The 25,697-nt window shown below is 47.5% G+C and overlaps 1 protein-coding gene and 1 pseudogene across 2 annotated transcripts in view; one reads left to right on the top strand and one right to left on the bottom strand.

The window, feature by feature from the left end:
- Nucleotides 1–2,056: 2,056 nt before the first annotated feature.
- SERCA (ATPase sarcoplasmic/endoplasmic reticulum Ca2+ transporting SERCA) overlaps nt 2,057–25,697 on the top strand; it is a 148,364-nt gene continuing 124,723 nt past the window's right edge. For both annotated transcript variants that reach the window (XM_075685934.1, XM_075685937.1), the window contains exon 1: nt 2,057–2,272. The gene's annotated coding sequence lies outside the window, so the exon portion shown is untranslated. The remainder of the gene's footprint in view (nt 2,273–25,697) is intronic.
- LOC142576784 (U2 spliceosomal RNA) lies at nt 14,020–14,197 on the bottom strand (annotated as a pseudogene).

The following is a 25,697-nucleotide window of genomic DNA, read 5'->3' as shown; positions in this document are numbered from 1 at the left end:
CTACCTTGTGGAAAGTGGGTGTCCAATGAAGGTGTTGCAGAACCCCCACTAGGCATCTGCTGAGGGGGATATGCAATGCTTTTTTGATGGTTCGGATGCTTCTTTTGAGCTTGCTCTTTATTAAAACGTATGCTGTTCTGTGTGTTGTATCGGTGATTTCAATGAATGTATGCTCTGTTCGCTTCACTTTGCTGATCAGCGCTTGTAGCCTCTGCCTTGCGGGGGTATGGACCATTGCTTACGGGGTTATGAGCCATTTCTGATGATGACAGCCGCTTCTTTTGAGCTTGTTCTTTAGTGAAAAGTACGTTGTTCTGTACGTTGTATGCGTGATTCCAACGAATGTACGCACTGTTCGCTTCACTTTGCAGGATGCTTTTAGTCTCTACATTACGAGGGAAATTAGACACTACATCTTTGCTTGCTTAAGGTGGGTATGAGCCATTGCTGATAAAAAATGCCCGAAAAATGCCGACCAAGACACGAAATATGCCGACCAGCGAGAGGCTAACAGCTTCGTTGTAAATAATTACTTCATTGACGTGCTTACCAAAGCTTCGTTTTCAGGAGTTTCCGCCATTATTCTTTCTTTCTTTCTTTCTTTCTTTCTTTCTTTCTTTCTTTCTTTCTTTCTTTCTTTCTTTCTTGAAGAAATGGCACATACGAGAAATAGGTAACTCTTCCAACTTTACGATATTACTGAGATTGCTCTTATTGTGCAGCATGGTCGCTTATCACACATAGACAACATAACGTGAGCGGCAAGACTTGAGACAGTTCGGGTACCGTTTGCGGCAACGGAGCACGGAAATGACTACGGGTGTGGTTATATGAAGCCTCCACCTTGACGTTGCACTACTTTCCGAAATTGTTATCCTGGGTATACCAAAGGCCGTACATAGATGTTAATCCTAGCGTTCCCTCCCACAACCATTACAAGGCATTCGCGAAACAGGATCATGACGATTTCTTAATGAGCTCTCATCCCACGTGCTAGTAAGACGAAGCGCTCTCTATATTCTTGCCTACCCGCAGCATTGTTGTGCTTAAGCCTCGGTTCAGTTTCAACGCAACGGCGGGCGGCGATATTTTCTAGTTACTGTTTGTCTTCGCAGCCTCGAGGGCAACAAAAAGAGGGTTCCATCGTACTCGAAACCCTTCGTTGGCGAGGAGAGACACTCTCTGTTGCAACCCCAAAGCAGAATCTAGGACCCTGGCCGAGCGGAAGGGGCGCTTTGCCCAGTCCCCGAGACGAGTGGGCAAGCTTGTAAACAAAATTAGCATGAGAAAACAAAAGAGCAACGGAAGACGACGACAGTTGCGCACATAAATAACAAACAGCACTTTTCAGTTATTTCTCTCTTTCGGGACCCTCTCTTTTTTTATCTTTCTTTGTGTCGCGGGCTGTCTCCTCCTTCTCGGAGGAGCTTTTATTTTAAACGACCCCTCCATTTGGAACCTCCTCGTGAGGCTCTCTGTGCCTCGCTCCCGACTGCGTTCCTCCTCGCGTTGGCAGTGCTCACTGCTGTGCGCGCCTAGAAGAGAGAGTCAGCGGGCGAAGAGACGAAGAAGACGCGCGAATCAAAGATAAATACACTGTCAAAGTGGCTGCGCGAGGAACATAAGGAACGAGAAAGAAGGCGCTACTCCTCCGGTCCGGTATGCCACGGAGAGGTGCTGCGTGCAAAGCTGGAGTACGAAGGGTTGAAACGAAAACACAAGGACGCTTCAAGTAGGGAGAGGACGTCGGAAGGAGCGGCAAGGCTTAGCCCGAATCACGGGTAGCAGAAGAGGTGAGCTATACGGTGAAGTGCCAGAGAGGTTGAATGTGGAAATAGTAAGAAGGCACTCGAGCCAAAGACAAAAGCAAGAACACTGCCACAGAAAAAGGGGAAGGTGGGTAGCACTCAAGGCGACGAGGGACGGAGAGGGCGAGTAGGCACGGGGAGCTCGCAAGAGAGACAGTGAGGTGGGAGAGGGTAGAAGACCCACCGCCACCGCCAGGCCACCGGCGGTAGCCCCTCTCACGAAGCGTCGTTTTTAGTCCTAGCTTGGCTCAGTCTCTGTCTTGGCTGTGTGCTTGGCGACTGAAGAAACCCTTTCGGATCCTCACTTGGGTGGTGCTTCTGGGCTGCAAGACCGTGGTCGACCGACCCGGACCTTGTCCCTTCTTTTTCTTCTTTTTTTTTAACCCGTGCCGCTCGGTTCCCGACGCGTCCATCTCTCCCGGAAGAGGTCACGGCGACGGTACAAGAATTGCCGCGGCCTTGAGGTGAGACCGGTTTACGAGACCTTTTGTGTTGCAGCAGTGTGCGGTAGTCTCGCAAGCGCCGCATTCCAGCAGCTTGTCCTGTGCCATTGGATACCTCGTGTGAATACGTTACAGCAGTGCAGAATAGGGACCGCTGAGCTGGGAATGCGAGTTGGTTCCTCCTTTTGGTTGCGGTACCACATTTAGAGCGCTATATTTGTTCGGCGCGTCCCGCAGCCGACTGCTGCTACGCTTGCTGCATATGCCGTGCTGGAGAATCCCAGAGCGCTTTCAGTGCACGGCACGAGGCTTCGAGCAGAACGTGATACATCCGATCATTGCTTTGGGGGAGGATATTAATATCGTTCGCTTCACTGTCTGCCTTGAGTAGCTTAGTTAAATCAATTACCAGTCATTGGTATTCAATGGAGAAATGGGGAGTGGGGTTGCACGGCCACGATGGAGCGGACTCGATAGTGTAACAAGCCTCCATACGCTGTGGAAAACTATTCGTACGCGAATCGCAATATTTCTATCTCAAGTGATGCATCTTGCAATACTAAATGCGCACCTTGCAATACTGCCTACACGCAACAGCAATCAAGCATTAGCATTAAAAGAAAAACTTGTGCTTAAACGACACGGATGGGTACTTTGATGCAGTAATTTATTGGTGCATAACAATAAGCAAATGTGGATACGAACATCTCATCAAGGAGTTAAGGACTACTCAAAGCGTTAAGCGAAACCTTGGGGCACATAGTGCTCTAATTTCGTTCTATGCGTGCTTTGCTGACTAGGTACTGACTTTGTGAAGCGAACAACCGTCTCAACCACGTGTCTGAGAACGAGTTTCGGTGCCATGACGATGACATTTAACGCTCGTTCCAGCGGTGATTGATTAGAGTGATCGCTTTCTGAAACTGTGCATATTGTTCAGCGTACGCGTTTGCACGATGGCGCGTCACACTTGCCTCTAACCCCCGCAAGAGCTTTGCCCTGGTATCGCGTTCTTCCTGCGCCCTACGATTCTGCGATTGAGGTTCACAGCCAACCTCCCCAGCAGCTTCGCGCCCCTCTTGGGACTATAAGCAGCCCGTCGCGAGCGCTGAGCCTGGATATATCCCCTATAGTTCCTCTTTTGACTTCGACGTATAAAAAAAGCAATAGTGGTTTACGAAACATTCTTTGTTCTGCCGCTTCTCTTTGAGGCCCGATCAGACACGTTTGGTGAGGCAGCAAGTCCGTATGCAATTGCTAAAGCCGCAATCTACATTGATCACATCTTTCGAGGTATTTTCCGTCTTTTCGTCGTCCAGCGTCATCACTGCCACTTTAGAGTCGGTTACGCCCCCCCCCCCCCCATCGCTATATGATTCAAACCTAAGCATGTACTACGGCATTATCTCAAGCGATGTCTTAAGTAGCGCTAACCTCACGAAACACATGAACGAAGAAAGGGAGATGCACACCGAGCGCCACGTGTGTGGCCCTCGGTGTGTGTACTTTCCTTCTTCGTTCTTGTGTTTCGTGAGGTTAGCGCTACTCAATATCGTCCGTGCTTAGTGCAAACCAACTAGCCCAATTTTATGTTCTATGAAGATATTATCTCGCCTATTAAGGGCACGCTCCCACGGCACGCGTTCAGTAGACCACGACAGCACAGTTATTGCCCAGCACGAATTGCACGCTCGTTAGGAAACGATCCCGCGTCGAAAATACGTCGCAGGTATTCGTGCTCCAGGCGGCCGCGTTGCTCAACAGGAAGGAATGTCACGGCCTTAGCAACGCAGTAAACGGTACATAATTGTTAATAACATCATCGGATTGTACCAAGTGTGCCCAATGCACGCCTATACACGGGGACACGAAACACTTTAATAAATTTCTTTGACGTTTTATTCTTTCTTTGTGCGGAGGCCAACTGCCGTCGCCTTTTATCTTTAGCGTCAAGGCAAAATCTCATAAGGCTACCGTTAGTCATGGTTAAGCCATGACTAACGTCAGGCCCTTTCGGGTCCTTGCAATTCCGCGTCGTGGCATTGGGCGTCCCGAGAGATGCATGAAATAGTGTCGCTCGTTTGTGAAGGCACCGGAGGCAAATGGCGTTTGTTTCACTCGGAGACGATGGCCAACGCAACTACACCCACAGCGTTACGAAGCTGGCGAAACACCTTTGCATATGCCACGTTGCACAACATTGAGTTCGTTGTTGAGTTTTACACACACATACGCAATGTCGTCAACCGCTGCAGTCTAATTTATCGTCGACACGCCCGCTCGCGTTTGCCTTATGATGATAATCTGTTTCATTTCCTTAAAGTTAGCCTTTCGAACTAGTTAGTGCGAAGTCTAGTCATAAAAAGCAAGATGACTGCACGCGGGTTACATACTGTCGAGCGTGCTGATATCTGTTGTACGCTTTCGAAGAAAATCATCGTTTCCAGGTCAACAAGCTAACTACAAGCATACCGAAGCTTTCCAGCACGTAAAGCACGACTCATTACGACGTCGTTAGAGCCAACCGTTGTGCTCGTGCTCGCTGGCTCAGGCCCGCGTGCTCGCGTTAGCAGTGCGGAAACCTAGCAGGAGCGTGCGAGTTATTCCTGGCCGGCTTTACCGTGCTGCTTCTGCTGTAGCTCGCTGGCGTCGTCAGCGCGAGAGTTCTGAGAAAAAAGAAATTGCCGCAGCGCTTGAACCTAACTGCCGCATTCACAGACGGGCTCTTCGCTCGACTCTAAGCTAAACCTTCGGCTTCAGCGAGTTGAGTACAGTGCCTCTCTCCGGGGTGAATAATCATTTCGGGAGCTCTTACGCGCCAAAACCACGATCTGATTACGAGGCGCGCTGTAGTGGGCTCCGCTGATTAATTGTGAGCTCCCTGCGTTTCTTTAACATTCATCGAAATCTAACTGCACAAGTTTCTTTTCTTTGCATTTTGCATTTTGCATCTTGCTCCCATTGAAATGCGGCCACTAGGGTCGGGATCGAGCCCGTGACCTCGAGCTCTGCAGCGCGACGCCTTAGCCACCAAGCTACCGAGGCGGGTCGGCGTGAAGAAGATGTCATTCATCAAAAAAAAAAATACTACTCGGCAATTCTTATACGACGAGAAGTTTCTTGAGAAGTGCACCTTCACTACAGTACGTTCAACTAAAGGCGTCAAGAGCCCCGCGTGCCCTCATTGAGAAAAATTATCTTATGTTAGAATTGTTGGTATAAGTCCTGGCCAATCCTGATGCTGGACATATCATTAGTAAAGGCGGCCACCTAACGGCAAACAGCACTTAAGAACGGAAAGTTTTGTCAACTCGGCCCCTGTTTACTGCATCTCCTTCAGTCACGGCGTACACATTTGGGCATGTGATCTTTTTTCCCTCGCTTCTGTCCAGAAGTACAAGAAAAATAATAAAGACGCTAATACTGAGCTACGGTTAAAGTGAACGCCCTGCCTAATCAATGCGAGTCCATTTCACTACAATGTGTTGAGTTTTGCTACACACGACCACTTTGCCGGAGGCACTACCATGGAATGACGAATTAACGGTCGACGTGCGGCATGCTCACTGTATAAGTTGTTTTTTTTTTTCTCTCGTAACGCCTACAGCCAATATATAACTTGTGCATAGTGTTTGAGAAAATGACTCAACTGTTTTTGTTATTAGAACACTGGGCATGACTGACTACACTCTTCGCCGCGTCTTTGGGTCAAGGCACTGTGCCAGCCGACTGGCTTGTGGCCAGAGTCGTACCGATTTTTAAAGCTGGACACAAACTAGATGCAGGAAACCGTCGTCCGATTTCAATCATCTGCATAGCCTGTAAAATCTTGGAACATATTATGTGCAAGCAATTAGCCAAACACATGAAAAGCAATATTTCTTTTTTTCATTCTAAGCAGCATAGGCTCAGAAAGGGTGTTTCTACGCTAACACAATGGTTTGAAGCGTTGAATGACTGTTCTTCAGAGATCAATTCGGAAGGACAAACAGATATTGTATCAATAAATCTAATGAAAACATTTGACAGGGTAACCCGCAAGAAGCTAGGATTCGTGTCCTCGGGTATGACGTTAAATTATTAGGTGGGTTGAAGTCTATTTGCGCGATAGGCAACAGTTCGTCGAAATATCAGAACAGTGCTCACTTACTTCACGTGCTCCTTCCGGAGTTGTGCATGAATCGGTACGCCACTCAATGTCCCCTTCCATTTGAAGGCAGGCTGTTTGCCGATGATTTCCTTCTCTTTTGCCGCGTCAGAAGTCTCCGAGACCAAGTCGTACGGAACGAATCACTGATAACTCTTGAAGAGTGGTGTGATGAATATAACACGAAAATTACTATAAATAAAACAGTGTACATCACAAAAAAAACGGCGTTGAAGTTATACTATACGCACTAAGAGATATTTGAATTAAACCTACTGTTCAATGAAAATACCTCAGTGTAGCACTTACTAACAGCCTAAAGCCGACTAAGTAGATGGAGAACATTACTGGGTCCACTCGGGAGAAACTTTATCTGTTAAGACGCAAATTGAAGTATGCCACACCTGATGTCGATATATAATGAGGTATAAAAGTGTTTGAACGACTTTGGAGCATGCTGGCTTAGTCTGAGACCCACATGGCCAAAAAAGCATGAAGACACTTGAACGAATACAAACATTGACCACCAGGTTGATTTTTTTCATGTTATGGCAAGAAGCGATCGGTAACGATAGTGATTCATAGGGTTGGTTGCCCGAAGAACGATGGCGCGCTTGAAGTATTTTTATTTCCTTTACAACGGAAAACTTAACTTCTACAGCGGACAGTATTTGCAATCCCCTGATCGAGCTTCAGGAATAACCAACCGTGTGAAGGTTGTTTTGTCCTGTTCACCCAGAGTTCATGTATTTAAATATGCATATTTGCCGCGAACTATAGTTGACTAGAACAGTATTGATTCTCATGTGTTTGTTAACTGTAATTATGTTGACACATTCTAAGAAAGACTGAAAATGCTGTTTCAACAACTTTATTTTGTTTTACCCACCCTCTAACAGCCTGAAAAGGCTAAAAATATTAAAAATATTGTATATACACAAAACCTCGAATAAACAGATATTCACTTACTCTGTAATTACATGGGCTGGCAAAAAAACTACGAAGGACCATCCGGCGAAACATTGACTTTCGTTCAATAGTGTCTGCGGCAGCTCGGAATAAAGTTATGGAACTTCCATGGGTTTATTGGCAATCTATCATAATTTGTGGCCGAAGGGGATATTTTCGCTCACAATCGCCGTGGACGGCGAATAAAGCACAGTGATCACTCATGTCGAGGGGTGACGTGGTCATCCACTTTCTTGAGTGAAACTGAGCAACATTCCAGAATGGAATTGAGCAACAGTCTAGAAATAGAGCAAACACCCAGAATGCAGGGATTAAGCCTGGTAGTGAAGTCGTTAGTATACTTTTGCTCGTTACAATCGCTTAGCTGTTCAGCTACCAATACAAGGGGCCGCGATGCGATGTAGCGTTAGTGGATGAACACGGCTGCATCCGGTTGAGAACTAGACAAACTTTCGTCGATGGGAGGACAACTACTACAAGGAGTTGAGCAATAAGAAATTGCCAGCAAACAAGCGGTGTGCATGGTACTCTAAGCTTAAAACACAATTACTCTTCATAGACACCGTTACTGGGCGTTGCGTTACAAGCGATTTCGATGGCACGGGCACGCCACACTTATCGTTAAAGGGTTAACAGCGCACACAGACGGGTGAGTGAGGAGGAACACAGAGTGAGGAACAACAGGAAACAGCACTTCCTCACTCTGTCCCCGTCCGTGTGCGCTGTTAACCCTTTAAGATGATTACCAACCAGACGACCAGGCCATCCTTGTCTTATCGCGTTTAGTGTGATAGTGTTCTGCGCATTTGCCTAAAATGAATCCCTTTCGACTTTGCCCCTCTTGTCCTGCGTCGATAAAGCCCTGCGAATGGAAACTGCAGGTCATGCGCATGTTCTCTTGCTCATGAATGATTTGCAGCTGAGCGCTGCTATTAAAAGATAATGCAAATACGTTCGGTGACATTGAGAAACACATTCTTTTTTAATGCTAATGCATCAAAACAACTGAAGATGAACATGCGGTGAATACCCAGGTCAAAGATGGAAAAAATTGCGCGTTTCAGAGCCCGCGCGGGTGCCTTGGTTACAGTGTGATCAAGGAAAGGGGTTCTTTTTTAATGAATATTTGGCCGAATTTTTTACGACAAAAGTGATTCAGTCGAGTAATTCCAGGTCAGTAGCCTCTGCCTATGACACCAGTACGTAATAGATTACAACGAACGAGAAAGCTTCCGCTAAAGTAAAGAAACTGTCGACCCTTCCCCTTTCTTGCCTGACGTCATCGCCACTCTCTTCATTGTATGGTGAGCTAATGAAGTTATGGTTGACGCTTAAGGATTGGCCTGAGTGACAATGTCTAACATTTTTTTACAGCAAAATATTTGTTGCAAACGCCTCCCGGACTTAGCTGGCAGTGCCTTGCCAAATAGTTCAACACTGGACAGCGCACATATTACGAGTCGGCTTTTTAATTGAGGAGAGCAATTCACACTGAATATCAATCATTTTACATTTTCATGTAACACTGTCACATTTTGTAGCCTACGCTGCTATAAGGCGGGTTGGTACACATAGCGAGTTGAGTAGCTCCGATCACAGACGATGCGGAGGCAGGACAAGGTATGCAACAAACAAACGAACATCGTTCACCAGCTCATTCCTAGAGAAGAAAAAAAACACAAGAAAAAAAAACGGTGGCAGGCTTAAGCTAGGTTCGCAATTGATGAATGCGACCCGCGTCATAATTGGGGCTTTGCCCGGTTAGAATTTATCACGCTCGAAAGTTTTCACCCAGGGGCTCCGATGCCGAAGTATGGCATGCAGACGCGACAGCTCGAGAGGCGCCGCCTGTGGCGCAACCTGTCGAGACACGTAAGAGAGAGACGTTCCCGTCTGCCTCTCATTTTTCACGTCGTGAACACGATCTGCCCGGCGTCTGTTCAGTGACCCTGGTTGTTTATGTTTAGCACCAGCATTCCCGGTCTTGCCGCTCACGGCGCCTTGACGGCCGGCGGCCGTGACCTGCCATTTTGCGGCCGGGCGGCTGCCAACTTTTGGCGGCAGTCGCGAGTGACGTCACGCGCAAGCTTGCCACGGACGGACGCGCTTTTTGGTCGCCGAACGGTTAACTCGCCTCCGGCAAGTCGAACGTGGGGCGCGAGCCACGTCGACGACGGGGGGAGGGGGGGTGGGCATGTTTACACATCGGACCGAAATACGGCTTTGCAAGGGTGGACGAAAAAAGAAAGGAAAGAAAAAAGAGGAACGTCGCAGCCCGGTGATGAATCGATTCCGGCCCGGACTTGGCACGCTTTGGCTCCAATCGGCACTTCCACCGTCAGCAGCCTTTATTAAGCCGCTAGTGCCAGAAAGTTCCATACTATCGACACCAGAGGGGAAACTTGGCACTGGTGTATGTGGTGTGCTCCGCCAGGGCGACGGTTCGGTAAGCGTGGAAATAACGGGCAAGTGTGCGTGGGTTTGCCTAAACTTTGTTCCTTCTGGCTGCGAATGACCTCGTGGATTCTTGTGTTTCACTCTGGAGGTCAAATAAACGAAATGAAACACTATACCCGTCGCGGTGGTTCAGTGGGTTTAGCGTTCGTGCTGCTCAGCTCGAGGTCGTGGATTCGATGCCCGGCTGCGGTGGCTTCCCGCTGTATGGAAGCGGAATGCAAACACTCTCGTACCCGTCGGGGTTGCTTAGTGGCTATGGTGCTGAGCTGCTGAGCACGAGGTCGTGGGATTGAATCCCGGCCACGCCGGACGCATCTCGATGGGGCGAGAAGACCCGTGCACTTTGATTTAGGTGCCCGTTAAAGAACCCCAGGTGCACCAAGTTTCGGGAGTCCCCCACTACGGCGTGCCTCATAGTCAGATCGTGGTTCTGGCACTTAAAACCCCATAATTTAAGGTTCCTTTAACACTCTCGTGGACCCTGATTTCTGTCTACGTTAATGAACCCGGGTGACATGAGTTAATTCGCAGGCTACCCAATACGGAAGAAGCTTTCAAGACTCGTGAGCTGCTGCGGGACGTTAAACCCTAGTCGGTCAATCAAAACCAGAAGTCCTGTTGCTTAGCGCACGCCGTGATATTGCAGCGTGGCGCTCGGTTCTAAAAAAAAACAAATGAAAGAAGCGAAATAACCGGTGGCGGGGGGGGGGGGGGGGGGGGGGCTTAACTAGTGTTGAAACGTCGGTTTGCTACCCTGCACTGAGGAACGGGAGAAGTACAAAAATAAGAAAAAAAACAAATAGAGCACTGGCACAGGTTCATAGCTGGTCACAATAATCGGGCGCTATCAGAGCACGTGCAGGACCACGTGCAGCGCAATGAACACCGGTTCAGGCTACAGCCGTTTGTGGAGGTCTGTCGTCCTTCAACATTGAGGCAATGTCTTCATGGTCCTATGATGCGATGTACTAATGAGGTATATGAACTGTGAAGTATGACTTGCGCTGTTAATGGTCTGTAACAAAAGCGATCGCTCGCACTCGCGAGCAATGGTCTGTGCACACTGCCGCAAGGGTAATTTTTAAAACAACCGACTGCACCAACTGGACTCTTCGCTCCACGTTCGCATTCCAATCGGCCTCTGCCGGAGCGAGGCCACGCTGCTTTGTCGGCTATGGCTAGGAGTGGCCTTCACGAAGTCTTTTGCTTTTCGTACTCTAATGGCCGACAACACTTTACTTGCGATTACTGTAATCGCGAGGAGACTCTAAAGGAACTATATCATCAGACTAGCAATTTTTCTGCTCCAAAGGTGTCCAAGTAGAAGATACCTTAAAGTATGTGAAGTCGCATTGACACACCGAGAGTTAAATTAAAAATTAAATTATGGGGTTTTACGTGCCAAAACCACTTTCTGATGATGAGGCACGCCGTAGTGGAGGACTCCGGAAATTTTGACCACCTGGAGTTCTTTAACGTGCACCTGAATCTAAGTACACGGGTGTTTTCGCATTTCGCCTCCATCGAAATGCGGCCGCCGTGGCCACACACACCGAGAGTTCAGCTTCAAAACTGGAAAGTTGGGCATTGAAGCCTTTCAGCCACCGGTGATTGTTTCCTGTCAAATGAATGAAAATGGAGTTTTGAAGAAATGTTTTCCAGTCTTAACTTATTTCGTGTTGCTACATACTGTCCCTTTAAGTAATATGCCTCGCGGAAAGTTAGAGAGCAATATAGAAGAGCGGTACGAAAACTCGGAGGGTGGCTTTTTAGCGAGAGCTTAACGGGATCTGGCACGAGTCTGTGTTTGCGCGCGTTCCATCCTGTATCTTGCTTTCTTTATTGCGAAGGAATTCCGGAACCCTGCCCCTGGCTTGTTGCGTAAATTCGCGACCTCTGTCGCCTGCGTCCCTAGATGAGCCCCGTGGCCCACGACCGGGGCGGCACCGAGACCGGGCAGGGTTGCGACAGTGTTGGCAAACTTTACCGCTTGATCTCCAGTCACGTGGGCTTAATGATGCCTCTAAAGCTTACCGCCGGGATTCAAACACGGCGTCATACACTGTTTCCTCATCCTGACTGTTTGCGGTTTTCCGCATTGTTACTTACACTCATTGCGTTGCGACAGCGCGGCTTTCTGGCACTGCTTGCGGGACACGCTATTAATACGCGTGCCTTCTAGTTTGCGTGCCGGGTAAAGCTTAAAGAGAAGCTACCAACTCTCGGTTACGATAAGCAGTACGTACATTGGGCGTTCTGCCAACAACTACCAATCTCCTCTTCGCGCGAACATGTTAGCGGCTCTAAATGGACAGGACAAAGAGCGCGAAACCCCTGAACTGTGCCGCCAGAGTATCACATGCAGACGGGCCGTTACACGTGGGCGTGCTATGACCCTATGACGCTTATAAGCGTGAAAGGCTCACCGCACATCGCGAAGGATTGAAGATGGGGTCATAGCACGCCTATGTGTAACCTCCCGTATGCATATGATACTCTGGCGGCATAGTTGGGGCGTTTAGCGCTCTTTGTCCTGTCCATTTAGGGCCGCTAATGTGTTCGCACGCAGAGGAGATTGGTAGTTGTTGGCAGAACGCCCAATGATGTAGAGCATATGGTAAGCTATTTGGACTACCTAAAGCCTACAGTCCATGCCCGTGCTTTTTCGAAAAATCAATTAAGGCCTGGATAGCCTTAAAAGCTGATTTAACGTCTAGTCAAGGGACTAAAATTGAATTTGACGTTCAGCTATTCGATCGGTTATAGTAAGATTTCTAAAGCGCACCGTGAACATGACAGAGGCAAACAAACAAATGCAACGTCATAGCGCGCTCTTTTTTTGTGTGTAGGCTTACTGTGAATTACAGACTCATCCAAGATCACGTCCTGCTACGGTATGTGATATACAGTTGAGTGCTGAAGAATCATCTTCACTGCCAAAGGTGCTATGGCGTGCGCACGATTATCGTTGCACAGACGGATTAAGAGGAAGCCTTAGCTCGGGTGCTCCTATCTAAATACATGTAAAAGGAGAATACGTTGTTCTCGGCAACCACTGCACCAAATTTGACAAGGTTTGTTGCATTTAAAAGAAAAAACTTAAAATATAGTGGCTGTTGGTTTCGGCTTTTTTATTTAGATCGTCAATGTTTTAATAAAAATTGGCAAAAAGCGAAAATTTTCAAAAGACGGAACTATCAAGTTTACAACCATGTAACTCAGCAACGAAAAATTATAATACAATTCTGTAAATTGCACCTAATAGTACATATAAAGCGGACAAAATTGATATGTTACATATGAATCTAAAGAAAAATTAGTAATGTGTAAATACAGCTTTTGCAGAACCCTTGTATACAACGTAACAAATTCACGCGAGATGTAAAATTACGTATAGAGTTTCTTCGCTTTCAAGGATCTAATGGATGCCGTTTACAGAACCTAGATATCTGTTTTTTATGCAGAGCTATGAATCTGTAAACTTCGTGCTTCTATTTTTGTTTCAAACTTTCAAGTTTTCGAAAATCTTTTAAGAAAATTAAAGACTTAAATAGAGATTCCGCGACGAACAGTCACTAGAATTTAACTTTATCTCTCAAATGCAACAAATTTCGTTAAAATCGGTTCAGGGGTTATCTCAGAAAAACGTTTTTGCGTTTTTACATGTATTCGAATAGGCCGTGTCGGAGTTGGACCCGAGCAAAAGCTTCCTCTTAACTTCGACCAGCTGGGCTTCCTCAACGAACACCCAATGTACTGTACACGAGCTAATGTGGTCGCACCGCGGCCGGGATCGAACCCGCTACCTCGGCAGCGCAATGCCATAGCCATTGGGTGACCTTTCTCGGCGGGTCTCGCGGTGCAAAAAAAAAAAAATGTTTTTTTTTTTCATTCTTGCTCATATAGGATCGCGGCCGCCGTGGCCAAGAAACAAGCACGCGAACTTTTGCTCAGCAGCCGAAAGCCACAGCCGTTGAGTTCTGGCGCTATTTGTGTCGGAATCGGGGAAACAGAGAAACGCTTACCTGTCACGCGTCGCACGTGCACAGTGTGTAACGAAGTCTGCAGTTTTTCTTGGTACCCCTCGTTTTTTTTCGTTCTTTTTTTTTCTACAGCGAAGCCGTATATGGGGCTAGGTTCTAGGAAAAAAAATTGCGTGCGTCTATCGAGCCGCGTAGATCGAGAATTTATCGCCCATACGGAAGCCGATCCCGAAGATAGTGCAATACCGGGCCGACCCGTAGGTGAAACAGGCTTTAAGCATTCCGTCAACTTTGCAAGAAAGTAAGTTTACTATCTTAGGTCCAAATACAACCCGTATCAGATATTAAGCTGATAAGAAGAGATACTACACTTTGACCCGCGTCGGCCATGTCTACGTTCGCGCTGCCATCTCTCTGTCAAAACTTATTTTTTGGGGTGAAAATTTTGGTGAAACGATATAAAGTGGTTAATATCCTTGATGTTGGAAAGGTTCGGAGTGAGGTGTTACACCGAAGTGAATGTGCCAACTGCGCGTCCCCGGTCGTGTATCGATGTGACATTCGGCCAGAACGTGGCTAAGGTGCAGTTGCAGCCGATCGTAATATATCCCAGTGACCGCAAAGCAATGGTCCCCATGGTGACGAAGTAAGAGAAATAAGAGACGAGAACAACAACGAAGTTATGCGTATGTGTCTTTATTCAATCAATAGTTATCACACAGTCACTTCGGTGGTCATACTTCCTTAGAAAGTGCAAGGGCACTGTTTCTTTTTTTTTTTTTTGCACTCTTCTGCATCACCCTGTCACTTTGCGCCCGTAAATGCACTTCGGTTTTCTTCGTTACGCATATTTATTGCCCTTATTGTGTTCCTCTATGCCAGCAGCCAAGTCGCTCAGCTTCCATCGATTGGCGTGATAGTTCATTTCGTTGAATTGTCTCTGCCGCGGCTAAATGCCATCACATCACTTGCGCTGTCACATGCACAAGTCCGACTACAATACCGCGCGCACTTTATTTGGCTTTCGATCAGAATATTACTGATTTATTTTCGGCCGCGGTTCTCAAGAACAAATGTTTAACTAGGATCTGCCATTTCCGAGCATTCATATGTACGGGTGAGTTTCATGTTTCAGTTTCAACAGAGGAGAAATCCTACCCTGGCATGTAGCTTCGGTCCTCGTGGTTAGGCCACTAAAAGCCTCACACATTAGCATCAATCAAACACTATACAGCTGTGCTGGTATTGGCTTGCGCGTCTGTGAACGCAGCATTGTTATTTTGAGTCCACTGACAGGACGAAAGCTTGCTTTTCTATAACAAGGGATAACCTATGCGTTCCATAGAGTGCGTCTTGCATCTGCTTAACCCTGTGTTACCAGGGCTAGACGTAATCTGCATGAATTTTCGTTCACTCGCAAATAATTTCGAAGGAAAGAAAAGTATTAAATTTAGCGCCACGTTAATGCCACATGGTAAATATAACATCGTTTGCAGGGCCTTCGGTCAAGGTACGTTCCATTAAAGAGCAATGTGCTTGTTTCGGGAGCGTTACCTGTAAGCGTTTTCTTCTCCACAAACAACACCCCTCCCTTTACCTTACACGTGTACGCCCTCACCTTCTTAGTACATCGTTTTTAACGCTTAGAACGCAAGCTTTTCTCTATACGTCAGAACGCAGAAACTTGTTTTATTACTTGTTTTACGACTTTTTTTCGCTCCAGTCCCTGGCGGCTGCTTTGAGGCACCTTTGCTTCTGGCCTAGCTGTTCTTCCATGGCGCTTTCAACTCAAGTCAGCGCTGGCTCCAGTTTTACGTCATATCGCGAAGGGGAAACAAGCGCACGATATCTTTCAACCCGCCTTTACACAGACGGAAGGGGAGATTACTGCAGACCTCGCCAGTTCCTTTCCTCTCTGCGTGTGGCTTGCTCGGCCGGGTGGCTCGCGTCGCTGCTGTGTCCCTCTGGGTTTTGCTGCCCACCGAGTGAGCCGTGCCTGGAGGCTCCACCTGCGGCGTCTCAATGCCCCTCCTCCTCCCCCCCCCCCCCCGACACCCGGGGCGCGCAGTCTGTTCCTGTTGTGCACATGGCTCCGCCGACAGCCGCCTTAATGTCTGGGCAGCGGGCCAGAAGCAACTCCCGAGGCCGCTTGCCCCCTTGGCGCTCCATAGATGGCGCTGGGCGATGCGCCCATCTGCAGACTTTGTAACCACCCGATTGAAAGGGAATAGCCACATCGGCATCATCATCAGCATCGTCGGCAATTCACCCAGCAAGAACCGTAGGGTATATCACACGAGGCGTTCATTTGAGGGATCGCCAGCCATTTGTGCGCAGGCACGAGAGAGAAAATCTGGGGGCTTTTGCTCCTTGAATATATGATTTTGCCTAGGCACTACCGAGGAGGTTTCCTAGCGCATGTTTAGGCGTTTGTCCCTAGGCGTGCCGGCATTGCGTAGTGGGGTTGAGTTAGTTTACGCTCGGACGCTGGCTGCCGGCGCTGTAAAATAGGTGAAGACGCGTGCACTGACGCCCGATTTGGCGACCGCTGTGTCGGACAGACTGTCTCGCACCTGCGGCGCTCGTGCTAAGTCAGTCGTGGCGGATCATAGCTTTCTCGCGCCTCACGGCGATGTGCATTGATGTGCATGTGCATCACAGATGTTTCTGTGGGAGCAGTAGCGACCGTAGTAGAGCCCGGGTTGCATAAACTAAAAAAAGTCGCGGGGCACTGTAGTGCTGAACTTAGCGTCAAAAGTTGGCGGCTGGACGTAACTATATCTATTCAATCCTGTTTTCACTAATTGTAACAACGTGTCATTATTTCGCATTATTGACGGTGCCTCCAGGACACCATTGCAAAGCGGCAACGAAGACATCAAAGCTAGAATACGAACTGGTCCGTGGGTTGGAGCTCGCCGAGGCCTGCGCGTGCCAGGAGTGTATAAGATCGGCTGTCCGCGATAGCGGACAGCCAATTTTTTTATGCGAACACCCCCTGGCACGCTACGGCCTCCGCGGCCCCAACCCACGGGCCGCTCTGCTTCCAGCTTTGATCCCCCCGCTACCCCTTGGCTGCCCTAGAGATCCTGCGCCGCCTGCTTTATTATAACCTCAGGTGCTCTCCTGAGGCCTCCGTTTGCCGGTTACATGTGCCCTCCTGGAGCAGTGCTTGTAAAAAATCCAATCTAATGTCGCGACTAAAAAAGCGACCCGCCACTTATACAACACCAGTCACAACATTGCCCCTTCAGACACAGTGATCACCAAGGGGAGTCCGCGCCCACTGCCTCACCGCGCGGGCAGCCAACGGCTGAGCGTAAACAAACTCGACCGCACTCCGCAATGCCGGCATGTCTCGGGACAAACGAATTCAGCGCGCACTAAGAAACCTTCTCCATAGTGCCTAGGCAGAGTCATACGTTCAAAGAACAAAAGCCCCCAGATTTTTTTTCTCGCGCCCGCTCTTACTCGCACCTGCGCACAAACGGCTGGTGATCCCTCAAATCAACGTCTCGTGGTATATCACTAGAGCTTCTTTTTCTTCGTATTTGCTCAAGCATCGTGCGCATGCGCGAGTTGCGAGAGAAACATCTGGGGACTTTCTGCTGGAGACTTTCGCAAGACCTGGGGACTTTTTTTGCTGGGTACTCTTGCCTCTTACGTGCGTTTGTCTAGGTACTACAAGCACTATGGTACAACGAAGGACGGTGCGTTTTGCTCGATCCTCGTGTCCGCTTAAACTTCCGTTCAAACGGGGTCATAACGGCCGATACAGAGTCCACAATGGCGCAACGGGCGGTGGTCAGTGGATGGTCCGCCTACTGTGGCGCACGTAGCATAATGTTTGCCCCCTTCGCAGTGCGACGGTTGTCGGCGGCTGGAGTAGCATATTATCAGCGTCAAATGAAACGCGGGGAAGGTGCCCGAGGCATAAGTGAATGCATAGTGGCTGCCGTCCAGTCATCACCATTGACATGCGTGCACCCCATCCAGTTTGACAGAAGTGCGCGATGATGCTTCCTCTAAACTGCGGTAGCTTCGTTTCCGTTCTGGTTCCATTTTATTTGAAAGCGAGAAAAGAAAAAAAAAACAGATCAAGACAAACGCTCGCAAAACTATCGCAGTATATAGACGAACGTATCCTCGCCCCCTAGCAGGCAACGCTAACACATGCATCCACGAGACACAAGCGCTTATGTCTCGTCCTTGTTACTTTGCGGATGCATGCGTTAGCGCTGTTACAATTTTCAAATCAAGTATGCACCAACTCGCCCAGAAAGAAGTTGTAATCTAGCAAGCAAACCAGATACCCGAATCTATATCTAATGATGACTGTTAGAACGCGCTAACTGTACCACGCTCACCCCTGTTTCGCGATTAATTTGATACCAATAGCACGTGCGGTTTCACCGCAGTGTCCAACGACATTTTAAGCTTCCGTGTTCTTATATGTGTTTTTCTTTTCTCGCTTACAAATAAACGAGAACCCGAACAGAAACAAAAATATCGCAGTATAGGGGGAGCATCATCGTGCAGTGTGGACAAACTGGATGGTGATGACTGGACGGCGAGCTCCATGCGTTCAGTCACGTATTCCTCGGCCACGCGCTCCGCTGTTCGCGTTTCATTTGACGCCGACAGTACGTGCCACATGGCTACGCCCTGTGTATGCGCCGCCCAGCCATGAACGAGAACTTAAATATAAACCTGCAAATAAATATTTTACGGTAAAATGAATTCGAACTAACAACGCGCGCCATTATGCATTGGCCTTCGGCCGCCATAGCAGCTGCCGTCCAGGGACTCCAGGGAACGTACGTCCAGCTTTCAAAAGCGCAGTGATTCAAAGAGAACGGAAGCGTTAACTGGTCCGCAGTGGAGATAAGCGCGAAACCTTTAGGGTTTTGGTGGCAAAAGAAAGCAGGAAATAAATTAATAGAACCGGAGTCGTTACAGGTTAAGGTACCGGCACAATACGGAGGTAGAGATCTTAATGAAGAAATAAAATCTCAAGAAGAGAGGCAGAATGCTAGATTTCGAAAGATACAGTAGAATTTGATTAGCCCAAGCAGGCACGACGACTCTTCGTCACTGCCCCGTTTCGAAAGAGACGCCAATAAAATTCAACGTCATCATCATCGTCGTCATCGTCGTCGTCGTCATAATCATCATCATCATCATTAGAATCCGCTTTTATTATCCCATGACTTGGGTGGCGCTCCACGAAAAGGTATACAGCAAGTCGTCTGAGTCTGGGGCTTAAAAGAACAGTCTGATTGGCCATTTGATACGCATTACGTGGCGTGTTGAACCAACGAGGCACGCAAGACGACAGACAAAGAAGACGAATACACGAAGCCGTTCCCTGCCGTCTTTGCTCCGTTTGTACCGCACATTATGTAGTGAACCTGAGGCGCCTGGGCACATCGCACATGGAAGCTGAGAGACAATTATTACAAAAATGCATAATTGCAGTAGGCGGTGAACAGAAACTGAAAAAGCATGGGCACCAGCGAAAGACCGTAGTACATTATGTATACACCCATCTTCATAAGTTCTAAAAAATGTTTATATAATGGGGTTCTACGTGTCGAAACCGCCATCTGATTATGAGGCACGCCGTAGTAGGGACTCCGGAAATTTGGAACACCTTGGGTTCTTTAAGGTGCATCTAAATCTAAGTACACGGGTGTTTTCACATTTCGCCCCCACCGATATGCGGCCGCCGTGGCAGTCATTGGGCCCCGCGACCTCGTGCTTAGCAGCCCAACACCATCGTCACTAAGCACCCGCAGCGGGTAGTCCTATAAATTGAACAGACACATACATCTACAATGCTCAGAAGTACACAAAACAACCAGAAACACGAGCAAAACGATTTTACGCGCCATCGTCATTTCAAAAATTAAATGGTGGTGCGTCCATCCTTTAGACACGATTGGTCACTTTAATACTATTAGCGACCAATTTTTTGCTGGTGCGTAATTGTTTATGTGTTCTATATTATTATAGAAAGCGGCACATGTCCAGTGGCTCAAGTTCGCATCAAAGCGGTTCGTTGAAGAGCGGCACATACCGAGTATCGCATACCCAGTGATCCAAGCTGGCGTAAAATATAGTAATTGAAGTGCGGCACATATACACTGGCACATACCTTGTGAGCCAAGTTCGTCCGACGGCGGGAAAGAGGTTAGGTGCGGACAACATACATACATACATACATACATACATACATACATACATACATACATACATACATACATACATACATACATACATACATACATACATACATACATACATACATACATACATACATACATACATACATACATACATACATACATACATACATACATACATACATACATACATACATACATACATACATACATACATACATACATACATACATACATACATACATACATGGAGCAAACTGGGTGAAGGTCCCAAAGAACGTTAATAGCATTATAATTGTGTGCTTTCAACATCCCAAGGCAAATCCCGTGCTATGAGAGACACTAGCGGTGGCGAAATTAATTCGGCCACCTGGGGTTCTTTAACTAGCGCCAAAACCTCTGTGCACGAGCGTTGTCGCCTTCAGCCCACGTAGTAACGTGATAGCGGAAAGCGGGGATCGAACCCACCAGCTCATGCTCAGCCGTAGAATGTACACATGTCTATTCATTCCTAATAGGAATGTCCAACAGTGCGGCGTGCAACTTGTGCAGGTGGGAAAGGACTCTAGAACAATTTCCGTGTCACTGCCCATCATTTGACGCTCAACGATGCGCCCTACAAGCTAGACTCAGCCTATGGGAGAGTAGAGCGCCCTCGGAGCAAGAGGGCCTGGGACCATGGCCTACGTATTCTTGCATACAAAAAAAGCCACAAAAGCCCTTCTGCACTTCTTGAAATCTACAGGACTCTACGAACGCTTGTGACAGTGGACATTCCTCTGTGAATGTGTTCGCAATGACTGACTCTTTATTATGTTTTTTCTATCTATTCTGCCTCCTTTCCTCTCGCCAAGTGTAGGGTTGCCAATCGGGCACGTCCATGTTTAACCTTCCTACATTTCCTCTCCGTCTCTCTCTCCCTCTTTCTCCCAACCATTGACCTACCGCTTCAAGCCGTTGCCATTGCTGATCGCTCATTGTCCTTATATTCAGGGGATAATACATGTAGAACGATCTCCCACCGAGTTGGAGTACGCCATCGCCGTCTTAAAGGATGCCGGCAGTCCCATAGTTGAGTAGATTCAGCTGCAGGGAGGGGTCGGAAGAGAGATATATTAGTTGGCTGAGAATGGCAAAACTGGTTGCACCGTTGAGATGAAGAGGCATGGGCGTGAATATGAGGAGATTGTACGCAATGCGCTTGGTTTAGAGAAGCATCCCAGCCAAAATATATGCCCTGCTTTCTCCCCCCCCCCCTCGCAATTAGAACAGTACGTGAAAACAATGATTCACTGACAGAGCCCACAGTGTGGCCAGTCCTGGCTATCGGCTTTTTTTTTTTCATCTCCTCCTGGTGCCTTTTGCTGACCACCTCTCAGGTGTCAGCCGCTAGAGCTAGATAGTTACATCTTGCGCAGCAGCAATAAAAAAACATCGCGACACAGCATCACACCCCACATTGTAGATGCGTGGAGCAGTGTGAACCACGGCTGGATATAGTCACTGCCTAATTTTTTTTCTTCTCTTCAGTAGCTTATTCTGTGCACTTTATAGCAATACTTTTCATCTATTTGTCGCTTCCGTGGTGGATTGGCACGTCGGTGTTCCAACAAGAAAAGCGCGTGATCTCGGAGATCCCGTTTTACGGGCTACCTTCGCGTACCCTGTTCGAATTGCTTCGAACTTCCTGAGCAGTTTATTTATTCAGGTTCATTCTTTCCTCGTCGTAAAACTACGGATGCAGCGATGGTTCTAAACGAGTTACTGTTTCCGGGCGATTGACCTGTAACTCGAAATAACCATTACTCAACAAGTGTGATGATGCAGAAAAGGATGGACATAAACATACAGACACGAAGCCAGAACATGTCAGCCAGTAGGGACGCCATGCCGTGTTGTCCTCATTCTTAAATACTGGAAGATGTTCCTTTGAGCCGCATTTTAAGAGTCTTTCTTAACTCCGTCTCACATTCGTGATAACAAGTAGAGTTATAACTAAAGACAGCTAGAGTGATTATCTGCTTGTTCCAATTCTTCCTATGGCTTCTGCCATGTTGTAGACTCCCTCTTGGACAGGAAAGGAAAAAAATAAATCAAATTCTGGGTTTTTTTACGCACCAAAGCCACAGTATTATAATGGGGCACGCCGTAGTGGCCGGACTACGCAAGAACCCCCTGGGGTTTTTTAACGTGCCTGCAATGCATGGGACACAGGCGCTTTGTTGCATTTCGCCCCCATCGAAATTTGGCCACCGCACCATCGGGTTTAGCAGCTCGACGCCAAAGCCACTAAGCCACCACAGAAGGTAGGAAATCACTGAACAGACTTGGCGCTTTCTTCAATAAACTGTGTTGGCTGCGGATAGTGAAAGCATCGCCGCCGTCTTCGGCTTTAAATAGGAATTGTTGCGAGGAGCTTGTGAACAAAGCAGCTGTTCTGCGGTCACAGTTATTCCTTCCTTTTGACCACTATTTTTTTTGTGTGTGTATGCTACTTGTTTTCCCCAGTCAGATACGCCCAGTCTCGTTACACTTCCTGTTACTGTCACTGTTGCCTATGTTGTTGCTTACTGTTCCTCGGCCAATACCGTGACTAAGCGTTCCTGCCGAAGAACTCCAAACTTACCTCAGCCCTTAGCAGAGCTAGGCATAAACTTTTAGAGAACGTTGAGAATTGTGTTATTTATGGTGAACTTCTTACTCTATATAAACGCTGTCTTTTCCACCAATACAGGCTTGACGGAGCATCGTTTTTTGTCGCCTTGTTTCTACTTAATTTTTATACTGCTTGCAGCTTTGTTATAGAAAAACTAAGAAATTGGGTGTAAATAGCAGGCATATTGCATAGTTTCTCCAGAGAGCACTTTAAGTATCAGATACTTATGCTTGTTTCTAAGAATTCGCCTGATCGCTTCTGCGCCACCGTTAGCGACAACAATAAAAGACCCCTTAACGAACATACTATAGTGCTCTTCAGCAAGTTACTTCGTTTCTCGATTGTATATGTTTTCAACATTCAAGGAACGTTTTTTCTGCAGTGTTTATTTTGCAAGGGTGTACAACAGACAGCGAAAGACGCAAGGAAACGGCAAGGAAAAGGCAGGGAAGTTAGCCAGAGTTGAATATTCACTTTGCTGCCCTGGCACAAAGAGAAAAGGGTGGTTAGAAGTAGAGAAGGAAGTGAAATCAGACGAATGGCACACGTGAGCGAAAAGAAAACTACGGCATGTGTTTAGTCGTTCACGCAGGTCACTTGATAGTAAAAAGCACAGTAATGCTTGTACAACATTTTGCTTCGACAATGGATCATGCAGACGCTGTAAAAATAACCGCCCTAAATAAGGTTGGTCGTTGAATAGAAATTGCGACCACTGGTGCGACCACTGGTGTGACCGGTATACCGTTGACAGTATTCTATGCATCTAACCTCCTAGTACTGATTGCAGCGACGGTAAACGTACACTGCTCTCGAAGTTATATGATACCGCCAATGAGGCGGTTTCATAGAAACCGCCCAAACTTCATTGCGGCGTGTTTGTAAATTTGGTGGCACCCTGATCCAAAGTTGCACCGTACCGAAAAGCTGTGATGTAGCACAGCCACGAAAAGCGGAAGTACTTGCATCTTCTTCCTCAAAGCTACTCCGTGGGTTGCAGCAGACGACGTCCGGCCCACGCCGGTGTGTCGTCTGCTCACTCGCTCTGGCTGGAGCCGTTGCAGACGACATGTGTGTGTTCCGTGCCTGGGTGAACTTGGTGAGCGGCTGCCAGCGGCCCGCTGGTTGAAGAGGCGCTTTTTTTGGACCGCGGGGCACATTTGTGCAGGGCAGAGGAGGGCCAAAATAGCTGCCCGCTGCTCTGCCGCTGCTGCTGCCACGGCTTGGCTACCTGCAGGGGCCCCTTCTCGTGTGACAGGCGCCGCCATCTTGGGACTGCCTTTTGTCCCTGGGTCGAGCCTGGCCATCGTCAGCCGGTCGCCGGTGCAAAGCGTGTGGTGGCTAGATGCTTGTGACGTCAATATATCGCATCCTTATGAGATGAATTGCTCGAATGGCTGGGGGTAAACGTACGCGTTGGTTCGAGTTCAAGCAGTCCGCCACTTTCCTTCACCTCATTAATAGCAAAATGACGGATCGGAATAGTCTCATGGATACTTGATTGTGCCTTCACACTAGCGCATCCTGTGTGACAAATGGTTTTGTTTGCTGTAGTTCAACACAAGCAATGGAAAGCAAGGCTTTCCATTGCAAAGATTACAATTTGAATTCGACATTCAGCTTCTAAATCAGATTCCAATCTTTTTTCTTTAAGCCGCATCAGCAGACGAAGAAATTTTTGTCAGTGTTATACGGTTAGGATGTCTCTTCGTGGTGTGACAAATGCAGGCTTTGGAAACGAGGGGGCAAGAAACTTTGTATGAGGCGAAGATACAACGGAACTAAAAAAACCAATACTCTGGTCTTATAACCCGACAAAAATGAGCACATCAAAATGTTAATATTATGTGCTATAACCCGGAGTAGTTCTTGGTCTAGTTCAGGCCTCCAATGCCTGAGAAAGACGAAAACGCTTCGGTGAATGCTTACAGGAGTACGCCAATCGGTGATTTCTGAACTAGCCACTGCTCATTACAATAAGGTTTATGAACTTGTGTTTTTGACAGCATGAAGGGGCTTTTTGCGCAATCAAGATGGCAGAAAACCTAAGAGCATTAGGATGTAGTAGCAGCGCTTGTGCCAACACTGAAAACCAATGTGGTTCAGACCAAGAACAATAAAAATTAAAGACTAGACACTGTCCCCGTTCTGAAGCAACGAAGACTAGAGCGTGTGAAGACGGACGGACGGACGGACGGACGGACGGACGGACGGACGGACGGACGGACGGACGGACGGACGGACGGACGGACGGACGGACGGACGGACGACAGACAGACAGACAGACAGACAGACAGACAGACAGACAGACAGACAGACAGACAGACAGACAGACAGACAGACAGACAGACAGACAGATAGATAGATAGATAGATAGATAGATAGATAGATAGATAGATAGATAGATAGATAGATAGATAGATAGATAGATAGATAGATAGATAGATAGATAGATAGATAGATAGATAGATAGATAGATAGATAGATAGATAGATAGATAGATAGATAGATAGATAGATAGATAGAAGCCATTTTGTTTTTTCGTCCGCAAAATACCTTAAATGCTTCGTTAGCAGTCTCTGTTCGTAAAGTTTCTTGGCATCACAATCATGAAAAAATAAAGAGGGATGGGGTATGTCTTGATACTGTACCTTTCTCGCGATGCCAAAAAACGGGGTGGGGTACGCGAAATGGATACTTTATACGCGTGATACGTAGATAATTCGTGATTATTAATTAAAACTGTTTTCTCAGGCTAACGCCGGATTACTTCAAATATTTTTTCAACATTCTTACAGCAAGGTCAGAACGCTGTCGTCATGCCAATCTTCTCAACAATAGATATTCCCCTCGAGCCTCTCACCTTCATTTGGTCTTATACTGTAAAGCGTGTTCTGTCTGTAACACAGCACTGTACTGAGGCAAAGCATACACAAGCACCGAAGGCACGAGTACATGAGCTGGTCAAACGGAACGCACATGTTCAGCAGACACGATGAGACATTGCACAAAGATACAGGACGCGGCGCAGATTTGCCTCGCATCTCAC

Source organism: Dermacentor variabilis, chromosome 3 (assembly GCF_050947875.1).
Source record: "Dermacentor variabilis isolate Ectoservices chromosome 3, ASM5094787v1, whole genome shotgun sequence".
NCBI classification, from domain to species: domain Eukaryota; kingdom Metazoa; phylum Arthropoda; class Arachnida; order Ixodida; family Ixodidae; genus Dermacentor; species Dermacentor variabilis.
This window is presented reverse-complemented; position numbering and strand designations above follow the sequence as displayed.